At 51.5% G+C, this 14,710-nt stretch overlaps 1 long non-coding RNA gene across 1 annotated transcript; it reads right to left on the reverse strand.

Moving 5' to 3' along the window:
• Window positions 1-5,575: 5,575 nt before the first annotated feature.
• On the reverse strand, window positions 5,576-9,843 carry LOC140697926 (uncharacterized). Its single transcript, XR_012075306.1, has 2 exons — window positions 9,361-9,843; window positions 5,576-7,539 (listed from the first exon to the last, which is right to left on the reverse strand). It is a non-coding gene; the product is annotated as an uncharacterized lncRNA (long non-coding RNA).
• Window positions 9,844-14,710: the final 4,867 nt, after the last annotated feature.

Genomic DNA, 14,710 nt, shown 5'->3' on the forward strand with positions numbered 1-14,710 from the left:
ATGGAAAATTCTTCCTGTTCTCGGAGGTCAGTGGAACTCAGCGGGGTCAGGTCTCGGGGGGCCGAGAGGGGGTGACCTGATGAGGGGTAGGGGCACAGCTGTCTTTTCCTGGCCAGCGGGGGGGCTCCTGGTCTCCAGACAGGTGGGCAGTCCGCGCGCTGCTTTCAATGCATTGAAGATGACATCCTCTGCGTGTTCCTGGCGGGGTGACGACACACCGGCACTTGAGGCAGGAGGAGCTGGAGGCTGCTGGTCGTCATTTTGATGGATTTATCGACATTTCTCAGGGCGTCCCCCAGGCACGGTCTCTCTGGGAGCTGCCTGTGAGTCTGGCTCAGTGTGTGACTTCAGGAGGCGTCATTTCTGCTCCTGAGCAGTGGGCGGAGCTCTCCCCCGCCCCCGCTGTCCCCGCTGGCTGGGTACACGGGCACGTTCACAAGTGACATCAGGCACAAGTGATGTCAGAGCCAATGGGCTCGGGGAGGACAGCGGTGCGCAGGGTGACGGGGAAGCTGTTCCAGGCGGTTGTGGACCAGGTGAGGGGAGAAAGGAAGATGGTAGGAGTTCTTGAAGGTGGGGCAGATGGGGTCGGAGCTCCGGGGTGATACTCCAGACTGCCCCTTGCCCTTCAAAGAAAGGTCTGCTGCTTGGTCCCTCTGGCAAAATGACTCTTAGCAGCGGGTGGGCTGTCCAGTGCCCAGATGTCCCCAGCACGTCACATTCTTTCTGGTGTCAGGACACAGAGTAGGAAATTCTGGGGGTTTTAAATATGAAAACTATGGGGGTCTTAGAGCCTTGCATTGTGTGCCTGGTGGTGGGGGGCAGGGCCACATCTTGGGGCGGGGGACACTCGGCAGGGTGTTATACAGACAGACTGGCATTGCATTCAGTTCTATTAAACATCTTTATTAATGATTGGGAAGTGGGGTGTAAACAGGACATTAATTAAATGCCTGAGCACTAAGTCGGGAGGTGTTGTGAAAGATGGACTAATCACTGTATCGTTTACTCTGTGGACAGACCTGGGATAACTCAGTGGGTCGACTGATGAAAAAGTGGAAGATGTCTCCATTGACAACACAATTTGCTCCATTCGTAGCGGGCCGTTTGGCTGGCCTTCTTCACAAGTCCATCCTCATACCGGAAGCCTTTTTAATTACGTTAGTTTCAGAATGATGAGCATCCTGTCTGTATACTAAAGGTCCAGGTAGAGAGACTGAAGTGATGTAGACAGAAGCAGGGATGGAGGACAGTGGGCAGTGGGCGAGGTCGGTCACCTCAGCAGTCCGGAGACCGCGTCCTTCTTCCTGGCCCTGGGGGAGCATGGCCTGCGTGCGACGGCTGACCTGTCCTTCCCCAAAGTGTCCCGTCGGCTTCCCTCTTCGGAAGAGCGTGGTGAGAGCAGGCGGGGAGTGCAGCCTGCTCGTTAACCGTGCTGTGGGTTTGGGATCAGGGGACCTGGATTTTAATCCTTGTTCTGCATTTTTTTCTGACTAGATAGCCTTGAGAAAGTCATTTAACCTCTCCGAGCCTTAGTTTCTTTATCTGTAGAAGGGGGCATAAGATGGAGTGATCCCAGGTTAAGGCTGCAAGGATTAAGTGAAGTGATATTCTTGAAAGAATTCTGTGAACTGTGAAGCCATCCAGTCAGTATGACATTGGACTGATTCTCAAAGAATGAGGCGAACCCTCCCTGCTCGGGCGAAGTCTTCCAAATAGTTATCAGCAGAGTGGCCAGGAACATTTAGAAATATGGACAGGAAGTGCAGTCTGGAAAAATGCTAGTAAATACTTCGGGACAGTAAACGATTGGCCGAGTTTTCAGTTGGCAGAATCAATCAAACTATTTTTCAAATGTTTGGTTTCAACAAACTAGAGTGAGTTTGCCAACCACCTTTTCTTTATAAATTTTGGTTCCTTTGTTTCCGCTAAAATGTGATCCACAAGTTCCTGATTCATTTACACTTATTTCACTAAAAGGCTATTTGGTGGCAGCCATCAGATGTTCCAGAAACTGGCTGAGCCCACTGCAAAGGGGCTTTCCCGAGTTCTTCTTTCAGGAACGTTACTAGCCTGGTGGACAGAGCATCCGGGTATATTTAAACATCATTTGGTCAACATCCTAACTTAAGAAATTCTTGAATATATATATATATTAACAAGATGGCTATTCAGCATGGAATTTATTGCTTGAATCCTACAGTACATTCCTCCTTCTAGCGGTCCTGGTAAACGAGCACTCACGTGGTGGCGTGGGCTCGTCACAGCTGACTGTGGACTTCGTTGCAGGAAAGCTGCGTTGGGGACCACAGCTTAGACGTGGGCCCCTGCGGGGCTTCCCGCTACCTTGCCCTCCTTGGGAGGGGGCCTGAGCACGCTGTGAACAGCAGAGCCTGAAAGGGGCAGGGCCCGTCCAGGCCCCCGGGCCTGCCCATGGACCCGAGCCGGGGAGGGCGTGGGGCCGTGTTGGCAGTTCACTGGCACTCACCCCGCCTCTCTGCTTCCTGTGGAGGGAGGAGGAATTAGGGTGGAGATAGGAGTCTGGAGAGCTCACTCCAGCAGTGCTTCCTTTGGGAGGTGAAGACCTTTCCCCTGTGTGGAGAGGGCAGGGGTCAGTACCCCCCTAATTCTCAGGGGCCCCGGCGGTGACGCCCCTCCCTGCAGCTCACGAGAGTCTCCTCCACGTGCACCTGCTGGGCTCCATCTCTCTGCCGGGCTCCATCTCTCTGCCGGAGGCTGGCTCAGGGCTTAGGCGCCCTTCAAGTTCAAGAACATGGGTGGGGGGCCCAAGGACAGACCCCGAGTGACCTGTGGGTTCTACCTCCTGAGCTGTGCCGGGGAGGTTGCTGGGAAATGATGTCTGGGGGCTCGAAGCAGAGGCAGGAGGGGAGAAGGGAGGGAGCAGAGGGCTTTGCCAGTGCTCAGCACCTAAGCCCATAGGCGTTGTCCGAGGAAGCTCTCTCCGTGGTGGGACTGCTCAGCCAGCAGGACTGCTCTAACGGGTAGGGCTCAATTCCCGCCTTTTAATACAGCGCCCCCTCCCCGCTCCCAGCCTGGGGCTGGAGGGCGAGAAGGAAGACATGCTGCTTTTCCTCTTTTGCTTTCTGGATATCTGTGCACAGAACGCATTTGACAATTTCCCAGACTTTCCTGTCCCAAGGGTGCGAAGGAGAGACTTCCGCGGCTTCATCTTTGTGATTCCAAGTGAATCACACAAGCAGCAACTTTTCTATGTTCCTGTTCCATTTCAATTTCCCAGTGGAAAAGTTCCTAGGGTCCCAAACCAGAAAAGCAATGGAGGAGGATATTGTGGGAAATATTTAACTTCCATGTAAGTGAAAGCATTGTGTCGGTACCCTGAGCTCAAGGAGACAAGGAAGGCCAGTTGGCCCATCCTTGCCTGAATCCGGGCGTCAGTTCTGACTGATTCAGACAGAAGGTCAGGGCCAGAATGGGGCGGGTGGGGACTGTGGCCACTCTGGGTTTTCTTCAGTCCATCTCAGGGGTCCCTTGAGCCTCATGTCCCTGTGGCGTCCCTTGATTGCCTGGAGCTTCTTGTGATTAGCCTGGTGCTCATCCTTCAGCAGGTGGCACTTAGGACCGGGAGGGTAGCCCTCTGTGGGCTTAAGGCTTTCTCACAAGTGGTGTGAACAGGCTGTCCCAGCGCGACTGGCTAAGTGTGATGCCCGCATCAGAGCGGAAGCTTCATCTCCGCTAGATCATATACTTCTTCCCAGTTTATTTGTTTTCACTGTGGTAAATTATACATAGAACAAAATTTACCATTTTAACCATTCTTAAGTGTACAGTTCAGTGGCATTAAGTACAGTCACGATTGTGCAACTGCCCCATCATCTGTCTCCAAAATGTTTTCATCGTCCCAAACTGAAACTCTGTCCCTGTTAAGCAATGATTCCCCATGTTCCTCCCCCAAGGCTCTGGACCCACTTCTGCTCAAAGTGGTACCAGCTCCTGAAATTTACCCCTGTCTGAGCAGGGTGGCCAGAGCCACAGAGCACACATCCTGCTCGAAGCAGGCAGTCTTGGCAGTGAGTCCTGGCACCAAGTGTTAGAAGTGTCTGTCCTGTGCCTGCTCACCCCCTGGCTGTCCTCTAGGGACCTGGGTCCCCACAAACCCTGCTCCCACCCAAACTCCTGCCCAAAGATGGGTGGTGGCCCGGCCAGCAGTGACCTATGTCTGTGGGACCAGGTTTTGCAGAAGGACCTGGAACCATCAGCCTCCTCTCTCAGGACCGTGGGAACCACCTGCACCAGTTCTGAGAGGCTGAGGTAGAAACTCCAGGAGACTGTGAGGTTGTGGGGCTTCTGTAACAGACGGGATGTTACACAGACTGGCTGGGATCAAGCAACCACACACCAGGTGGTGTAAACAACAGAAATATTCTGGAGGCTGGAAGTCCGAGACCAAGGTGTGGGCAGGTTGGCTTCCCCGAGGCTCTCTCCGTGGCTTGTAGACGGCCATCTTCTTCCATGTCTTCACGTGGCCTTCCCTCCTTGCTTGTTTATTATTTTTCTTCTGACGAAGACACTGATCTAGTGACCTCATTTTAACTTCATGACCTCTTTAAAGACCCCGTCTCTAACTGAGGTCACATTCTGAGCTGCAGGGCGAGGAGGTTAGGACTTTAATATATGAGTTTTGGGAAGACACGCTCAACCCATGACGAAGACTCTGACTGGGGGTCCCCTCATGGAAGCTGCCAGTTCTCAGGACACCGGCTGGGTGAGGGGAGAGTGGAGCCAACTCAGAAGGAAAACAGAGATGCCACGTGCGAGAGGCCCCGGGACCCCGAGGAGCCTGGGGGAAGCACATGCTTCCACGCCCGAGAGCTTTCAGACACCAGTCCTAGAACATTTCCGTCCCCTTGGAGACACTGGAAAGGGCCCTCACACGTGCAGCCATGGGAAAAGGAATTGCATTTGGTCCATAGAAATGTGCTTAGTTGGCTGTTTAGTCCAAAATACGGAGTCTCCCCAGACGCCCCGGGTTTAATTTGAGCTTGTTACGTTGCACTTTGGAATCCTGGTGATGAGTGACGTTTGCCAAAGGCTCCAAAATAATTCCCCTTCTATCCACTTTTTTTCTTCTGAAAGTTAGTCTTTCAGCCAAACAGTGTGGTCCTCACCCTATGTTTGTTAAAAAGGTTAAGGAAAATGTCATCCAACCTACAGCCAAGAAAGGAGCTGTGATCAACTGGAGGGGACTCAGAGGGCATTTTCCAACAGCCTGGCGCAAACAGACTATACCCCACACGTACCGGGGCAGCCAGCCCTGCTCCCCGAGGTGCTGCGGTCAGTCTCCAAGCGTGGGGGCTGAGCCCCTGTGCCCCGTCCACCTTCCTCCCCCCACTGTGTCCCGGTCTCCATCACCCCTTTCCTCCTGACACCTCGCTCTGCCAGCACGGTCTTGGATCACTGTTTCAACTTCCTTCTGAAATAAATCCTCTATTTGATTTCAAAAACAAAAACAGCCAGTGGAAAAAAATCTATATTCGAACGTTTATAAAGAAATTAAATTATGTGTTGCTTTAAACAATGCAGAGCAAGAGACGAATAAGAGGCAGATGTCTGTAGGCAAGTCTTTAATTCGTCAATGAGACTGATTGAATGTATTTTCGGGGAGCATTTTCTGTGTCATTCTAATTATACCGCGTGCTTAGCAAATTCATTTTTCAAAGACAGTTCAAAGGCACATGGCATTCTGGCCCTGCTCAAATTAGGTGTATACATACACCAACAACTTCCAAATGAAGAGAGTGGGCATTAATAAGGTTTTACCAGCCGTGGCTACAGGCAGGATTAAATCAGCTGTGTTTGACCTCAACAGCACTGGACACAAGGAGATTCATTTCAAAGCAGTGTGACTAAAAGCTCTCTTTTAATGGGCTACGTCGTGCAAGATTTTCAAATGCACCTAATTTTAAAATGGGAGCTTTGCCAGTGAGGCTCCAGACCCTTAGCTTGCACTTTAGAAGATGTTTTCTTTCTTTCTTTCTTTCTTTTTTTTTTTTGTTGCAAAACAGACATCTTTTTGCTGGAGTGTGCGGGTAGGGGCCAGGCATCTGCAGGCACAGGGCTGCCAAGGGGGTGGGCACTGCCAGTCGACAGAGTAGCCTGCAGGGGACGAGTCAGGATGACCCGAGGGTCACTGCCAGGCCTGCTCTGTCGGCCTCCTGCTTTTGTACTGGCAAGGATGTCATCATTTCCTGATTAAATTTCATCTGGACCTGAAGGTGCTAACAGGGCAGAAGCCAGGTACCAGCGGCCGTTACTCGGGGGCTCTGGGCTCTTGACCTCAAGGAAGACGAGGGACATGATGCAAAGACTCAGGCTGGGATCTCGGCCCCGCCACCCTGTAGAGCTACTCAAGGGCCCTCTGGGAGCCTCAGCTAGTGTCTAGCATGCTATTCAAGAAGTGATCACTGTTAGCATCCTCATCCATTTGATTTGGATTTATTCCTGGCTGGCTACCTTCTCTATTTCCCATTTTCCAAGGTTGTGGGGGTGCGGGCTCCTCCCCACAGGACAGCCTCCCTGGCACTGAGGGGACCTGCACAGGAGTTAGTTATGGCTGGATCTTGCCCTGGTGCTGGCTGTGGTTCATCTGAAATTCCCTGTACGTTGGGTACAGATGAGGCCGACTCCGAAACCTCTTCTCATTCTGAAAGTCTGTAGGAGCCCTGTAGTGCATGCAAATTGCATTTTGAAAATTGCTTCCCCTGACTGAACATTTATTTAGTGCTGAAAAATAAATTGAAAGTTAATCAGTTAAATGTTCTCTATCTCAGTCTGTAGAGAACCTCCAGGGTCCCGGGCTGCGGTTCTGTCTTGCCATGTAGATCCCTGGACATTTGGGTCGTCTCTCTCAGATGAGTCTCACCCGGAAAGATGCTGTCGGGTGCAGGACCGGGGGTGGCCGTCTCATCTCATGGGGGAAACAGAAAACTGCCGTTCTTGTGATTCTCTCTGAAGACTTAGAAAATCAAAACCCCAAACCATGCATAACCTTGTCCCTTGAACGTAACACCTCTGAAGAAACAAAGCATGAAGATTTGGTTTCCGGAGCGCAAGATGAAAGACCACTTCATGATGGTGGAGTTTTAAAGGTTTGAGGAGCTGCCCATTCCATTCTGTACTTTGAGCTTTGACATTAAAATCTGGGGACAGCAATGTCCTCCAAAGAGTCCCTTAGGGTCACCCCCAGGACCAAACCTTGTCTGGCTGGATGCTATTCGACATGAAACCCTCGCATGCTTTGGATGTGGCACCTGTGAGGGAAGGAGGGGGAGGGAGGGTGGAAGCAGGTGCAGCAGCCTCTCAGCCTCACGAGCAGAAGCTGTGCTCCCGGACTGTGAACCCTCTCAGTGCGTCGTCCCGCCACAGCACCAGGATGGCGCGTCATTCACGGGACCATCCCACGGGACCTCAGCGCTATGTGGGTTCTTGAGCTATGGACCTCTGCTTCTTAGGAATCCATTCTGGTTCTGGAGAACCATCACTATTGTGGTTATAGTGCCACTGAAAGACAGACAAGAGACGTGATAACCAAATTGGCTGACTTCTCTGATCCCTTTTGTGGAAACAAGTTCGCATCAGTTTTGTAGCTCCCTATCAGAGATCAAAACTAAGTAAAAATTTGAGGTACAAAAGGCACCTGATCTGGAATCAGACCTGAACTTAACGTCATTATCTCACCACTTAAAGCTATGCAGACTTGGTCAGGCCAATTAACTTCTCTGGTTCTCCGTTTGCTCATCTGTCAAAGTAGAATAAAATAAGGTCGCAGATTTCCCTGGACCCTGTGAGAACTGAGTGAAGCAATAGTCCTTATAAGCTGGTAAGGGTAAAAGAAAAGCCATAGGGTGGGTGGGTCTCATTTTGAACCCAAATGATGTTTACTCAAAGGTTCAGACTACCCTGGAGGATCCATGGGTGGTCCCTGGACAGGAAGACCAGCAGAGCACCCTGGAAACAAATTCACCCCAAGGCAAGAAAGTGGGAAACAGCAGAAACGCCAGGACGAGGGTGACGGAAGAGTGGGGGAGGGGATTCTGCTCGTGGAATCACACAGTGATTTCCACAGCTGCCTTCTCATTGCCCAGCTCCATGGCCCACGTGGAGGGAAGCCCACGACACAATGGCAACGGCCAAGGACTGCCTCCTGAAATCTCCCTGGGGTGGGGGAGACCTGCAGCTTTGCAGGGACCCATCTGAAAGGCTAACGCACCAAACAGGAGAGAGGCTTCCTTCCAGGTGGCTCCCGGCTCGTGCGGGGTGCCTGCAGGGCTGGCAGTCTGTGCTCGTCCTCGTCCTGGTCAGCAGCTCAGCCAGCAGGGCTCCCACACTGAGAGCGGTCAGCGAGCGAGAAGCAGCGCCCTTGGCGCGAACACGTGCACCCTCTAATAGGAAGCAGCGTGGGACATTCTCCCAGCTGCCGAGAGGTACCGGTGGGCCAGGGGCCAGGGGCCAGGGGCCAAGGGAGGTGGCTGCAGGAGGGAGAGGGGTGGGTGGAGGTGCTTCGTGGCCTGGCAGAGCTTGTTTATGAATCTGTCCCCAGGGAGGACTCAGAGGGTCTGGGGCGGGGGTGGAGGTCTTGCAGTTGCAGGGGCGGCACTGCAGCAGGACAACGGAAATCCTGACGCCTGCTCTTCATCATGGTCCTCCTTGCAGACCCCGCTTGAGTGGCCTTGGGAAGCATGGTTCCACGACAGTTATTTTTTTATCAACATCCGCTGTGCAGAATACTGTCTTCCCTTCAAACACGTACACATGTGTGTCCTTGTTACTGACTGAAAATGCTAGCTTTCCTGGTAACTCACAGACATTGAAATGGCTGTTTCTTACCTAACAGGACCTGGGAGGGATGGGGTGGTTGCACTGCAGGGTGTTCGGAGGGGTGGGGTTCTCCTCTGTCTTAAAGAACTCGTGATCTGGTTGGGAAAATAAACACTACACATGAAAAGGCAGCAAATATACGTTTTGAAATTCAGAGAAGGCTGGCAATCTGGAGGAGGCGGCACTGGAGCTGCCCAGCCCAACATCTGGAAGTCGTCCTCACCAGGGAGGAGAGGTGCTCCCTGGGGCCGGCTGCCCCTCCGCGGGGAGAGGAGGAGGCCTGGTCTCCACCCCCTGCGCACGGAGGCACTGTTTCCGGAATTCGGATAGAGCTGCAACGCGCTCTAGCATATTACCTTTGAAAACAGTACTGTCATTTGTCTGTTTCAAAGCAAACCTGAGGGTCAGCGCGTACGATGCCCGTGCAGTGGCTAAGACCATACTGGCTTCATTTATAGTTTTCCCTTCCCTCCCTAGCTCCCTTGGTGTATATTTAACACTCACGTTATTGCAGCGCAGCCTGGATGAGCCACTTAGGATCCTTTCTGCTCCCGTTACACTCCCGTCTCTTATTTAAGGATGCTGATTCGCCTAGCAGGTCCTCATCCGCCTCTCTCCTCCTCTGGATTCTGAAGGCGATGCTAATCGGCTCTCTCCTCACAGCTGTCTCAGCATCCCAAGTGGTGCCAGAACATTTCTGCAGTAACGGCCTCCCTCTTGTCCTCAAATCCATTTGCTTTCTATTGGATCAGGACTTCTTGGATCATTACTTAATGCCCAGATTCCCCTGTCCACCTCCCTTCCCAAGAATTCAGGTTATTAGCGTTGGTATTATTTGAGCCTGATTTTCTGGGGGTAATAAATATGGTGAGGAAACAAGAAGCTTGATTTCTCCCAAACAGGTGTTTCTCACTTCTGCATCTGTTTTTTTAGGAGTGTGGGTAGGTCACTGAACAGAGAGCCTTGTGTGAGAGCAGAGAGGCACGTGGAAAGGCCCCACCACCAACCACCCACCCACCGCCTCCTCCCTCCCCTGCCTTCTCTTCATCTGAGGAGGTCAGTGTCTCCACCTCCCAGGGCCGGGACAGGGCCTGGACCCCCTCCCCCCTACACACACCCCTTGTTCCTAAGAAGCTACGGCTGGTTTCCCTTGGAAGCAGTCCCTCCCTTAATTGTTGTCTGGGGCATTCTCCCTCTTTGAGTGCGTTGCTCGCGTTAAGACATTTCAAAAAACTGTTTGCTGATTGCCCACCGCCCCACAGACCCCAGGTCTGCCTTCCCACGGCTGCTCCTTCCTGGCTGGGATTGTCTCAGGGTCCTGTGCTGCTCCAGGCCGTGACCGCAAAGAATGGAAAAGGGAAAAATGAGTTTGTTAGAGTGGAACCCCAAGCTTGGTAGCCGGGTGGCATCCCTATAATTGAAGTATTTATGTGTCTAAAGATTCCAGCGTCCTCTGCAAATAAACGCGTGTGCGCGCTAGTGGAGCTATCACAGCGGGCAGACGCCGGCTCGCGGGGCCCCCACTTGCAACCTTGCGCTGTGCTTGAAGCCCTGGAAGGATTTTCTCTCCTTGAGTTCCCATTAATTTAAATCAAAACTAAAGTTCACCGTGTCTCTCTTCTGCTGGTGACATTTTCCGCTTCACCCGTTGTCAACCTCATTTACCATGTTTCTGCTCAGCCGCGGTCACCTCCGCGGAAACGGCAGACCTGGAACAGCAGCCCCCTCCCCCCGCACCCCTCCCCCTTCCTACTCCCTTCTTCCTACTCCCCCCCTCCTCTCCCTCCCCCGTCCCGCCTCTGCCTCCTGCCTCCCGTCCTCCCTGCAGCCAGGCCCTGGTCCAGGTGTGGGGCCCAAGGTGAAGCCGCTCACCTGGCGTCCCTGTGGACACCAGTGACGTCCAGCTCCCGGCCTCTCTCTGTTTCCGAAGACTCAGACGTTGGGAATGAGCTGAAGCGACAATCTGCAGTGGAGCATCCCCCGAAGGTGGGCGGGAAGGGCCAGCTGTGAAACAAAACAAAGAAGGGGTGGTGGTGCTCCACCAGTGAAGCTGGACTGACAGCCGTGGGCCAAACTCGGGCCAGAATTATCTTCTAATGTGCAGGGACTTGTCAGTAGTGAAAACAGTGTCTGGAGATATGATTTTAAAATTCAGATTTCTGGCTTCTCTGTAAGTATGGGTCTGTCTGCCCATGCGAGCCTGTGTTTCCTCCTGGAAACCAGCCGACTGGCCTTTAGGGGGGCTGACTCCCCACCCACCACCCTCCCCAGCAGGCGTCCTTTGCTCAGTTGTGGACCTGACCCATCCCTTTGGACCCTGAAGCTTCAGGCTCCTGCCCCAAATTTGGTAATACTGGGCTCGTCGCCTGCCTGCTGCCCTTGTGTGGAATTTAGAAGAAAAGCTTGAACACATGATCAAAGCCCATTTCATTGCACACCCAAACGTTAGATGTGACCCTTCTCATTATGAAGACTTCTCATAATGAATAATGCCCTGGCAATATCTTCCAGATATGAGACAACCAGGAGCCTAGGTTTTCTTCATAAAGTCAAATATCACACCACACACAGAGTTCATTGAATTCAACAGCTGTGTGTTCACCCCCTGCTCTGGGGCAGGCACTGTGGGCCTGTGAGTCTGTCTCACTGGAACATGAGTTCTATGGGTCAGGAACCGTGTCTCACCCACTGCCTCACCCCAGAGCCAGAACAAGATAATTGACACCACCTATTTTTTTTAAATGAAGTACAGTCAGTTACAATGTGTCAATTTCTGTCATACAGCACAATGTCCCAGTCATGCATATACATACATATATTTGTTTTCATATTCTTTTTCATTAAAGGTAATTACAAGATACTGAATATAGTTCCCTGTGCTGTACAGAAGAAATTTGTTTTTTATCTATTTTTATATATAGTGTTTAACATTTTCAAATTTCAAACTCCCAAATTGTCCATTGACAAATGACTGGATAAAGAAGTGATGGTATATTTATGAATAGAATACTATTCAGGGATAAAAAAGAATAAAATAATGCCATTTGCAGCAACATGTATGGACTTGGAGATCGTCATTCTAAGTGAAGTAAGTCAGACAGAGGAAAAAAAATACCATATGACACTGACTTTTGAATGTTGAGTGAATGAGAAGACAAGGGGGAAAAAGTAGAGGCTCTGTCTGGTGGAATCCGAACCACAGTTGGAAGAGCAGAGGGGCTTTCTTCCAGCAAAGGTGAGAGTGAAGCAGGGGGGAGGGCCCCGTGTGTGCAAAGGCCAGGAGGCTGCAGAAAGGAGGGCGTGTGTGGGGAACAGAGAGGGAAAGGGGCTGGTTACAAATAAAGGAAAAAGAAACTGCAGGATTGGGCAGCGGCCAGATCCTTGGGGCTCACACACTCCTTCAGGGACTTTGGAACAGTGGTCAGCGGAATACGACAGGCGCAGGCAAGAAGGAGAGGAGGCAGAGCAGGAGAGAACTAACCCAAGGTCCAGGATTTTTTAACAAAAGGGTGAGGAAGCAACGGTCGAGAACCAGCGACAGACAGGGCTGAAGACATCATTTCAGTGCCCCTGGCCCCAGGATGGTGCAGGGAGACCTGCCTCTCGGCGACTCAGGCTGCAGTTTGGACTGGATGGTGGAGTCAGACAGACCTGGATGTAAATTCCTGCGCTGATGTTTGTCTAGTCTTGGGAAGATTCCTCATGTCTCTGAGCCCAGGTTTCCTTATTTGGAAAATAATACTAACTTTGCATGGTGCTGTGAGGGTTATGTAAGATGATGCATGTAAACCTGACAGTTGTGATAAGAAACACACAAAGGATAGCCATTACTTGTTTCTGGAGTGTCCTACCTGCCCAGACCTGCCCAGAAGATGAAAGCTTCTCAAGGCCTTTCTATTCCTTGGACTCACTGAGCACACCTGACCAGACAGGTCCAAGCCATCCTTCCAAAAAACACCCTTTACTGATTAGGTTGGAAATTCACAAAAGCAAGGTGTTAGTTTGTAGGGCTGCTGTACCAAAGTCCTACAGACGGGGTGGCTCAAAAAACCAGAAATTCATTGCCTCAGCTTTGGAGGCTGGAGGTTGGAGACCATGATCTGCAGGGCTGGTTCCTTCCGAGGCTGTGGGGCAGGTCCTCTCCAGGCCTGTCCCTCGGCTGCTGGTGGCTGGTGGCCGTCTCTGGTGTTTTCCGGTTTGAGGAAGCCTCATCCTGCTCTCCACCTTTCTTTTCACAGGGCGGTCTCCCCGTGTGTGTCTGTGTCCACATTAGGACATCGATCACACTGGAGTGAGGTCCACTCTAACGACATCATCTCGGCTAACTGCATCTGCAGTGACCCCTTCTCTAAATAAGGCTACGTTCCGAGTTACTGCAGGTTAGGACTTCAGCATCTTGGGAGGATACCATTCAATCCATAAGAGCAAACACGATGAATAAAGATTTAATAAGCTTGCTTGCTTGCTTCCTTGCTTCCTTCCTTCCCTCCTTCCCTTCCCTTCCCTTCCCTTCCCTTCCCTTTCCTTTCCTTTCCTTTCCTTTCCTTTCCTTTCCTTTCCTTTCCTTTCCTTTCCTTTCCTTTCCTTTCCTTTCCTTTCCTTTCCTTTCCTTTCCTTTCCTTTCCTTTCCTTTCCTTTCCTCTTTCCTTTCCTCTTTCCTTCCCTTCCCTTCCCTTCTCTTCTCTTCTCTTCTCTTTTCTTTTCTTTTTTCTTTTCATTTCTTCCTCTCCTGACATATGGAGACTCTGTGTCACTTGTTCTGCTGTCTTCTTCTCCACCCTAGCTCCATCGTACACCTGGGTGCCCCTGGGGTACCCTCGATGGCCTGGACCCTGGCATTTTGATCCTCTTAGTCCCAACAACACCTACCCCGCTTCATCATGGCCACCTGATGACAGTGTCACTGCAGCATCACCGGTGTACACGTCCTTCTCTCTGGCTCAATGTGCGGCTCCTGCTTTAGTGAAACTCTGGGCCCATTTCCCTCTCCCTCCAGCCCCTGGCAACTACCATTCTACTTTGTGTCCCTATGAATTTGACTACTTAAGGTCCCTCGTATAAATAGAATTATGCAGTCTTTGTTTTTTTGTGACTGGCTTATTTTGTTCAGCATAAGGTCCTCCAGTGTCACCCATTTTTAGCATGTGCTAGATTGCGCTCCTCCTTAGGGCTGAACCATATTTCGCAGCGTGTCCGCACCACAGTTTATCTGTCCATCCCTCCGCTGCTGTACGCCGGGGCTTCCGCCTCTCTGCTGCCGTGAAGAATGCTTCTGTGACCACGGCGTACAAACTCCTTTGCAAGACTTTACTTTCAGTTCTTTTGAGTATATGCTCAGAAGTAGAATTGCTGGGTCCTATGGTGATTTTTCATTTTTAATTTTTTGAGGAACGGCCATGCTGTTTTCCATGGAAGCATCACCATTCTGCATTCCCACTGGCAGTGCCCAGGAGTTCCAGTTTTTCAGCCTTGCCGACACTTTTCATGTTGTGGTTTGTTATTGCTGTTATTAACAGTCATCCTAATGGGTGGGAGGTGGTATCTCACTGTGACTTTTATCTGCGTTTCCCTGATGGCTGAGCACCGTTTTATGTGCGTGATGGTTACCCGTCTGTCTTTGGAGAAGTGTCTATTCAGGCCTTCGCGCCTTTTTGGCGTCATCTTAGCAGCATTTGTCAGGCCTGGTCTTGCTTTTCTTTCTCCCCATGGGCTCCCTGACACCAGGCTCTTCAAGTTCCCCTCCACCCTCGAGCTCTCTCCGGCCTGCGTTTCTAGTGCATCCTCTTCTACCGGCTTCGGCATCTTGTGCTGCCTCTCAGGTCTCCTTTCCTTCACGCTCTGCTCTTGGAGGAAG

Source organism: Vicugna pacos, chromosome 8 (genome assembly GCF_048564905.1).
Source record: "Vicugna pacos chromosome 8, VicPac4, whole genome shotgun sequence".
In the NCBI taxonomy this organism is placed as follows: Eukaryota; Metazoa; Chordata; class Mammalia; order Artiodactyla; family Camelidae; genus Vicugna; species Vicugna pacos.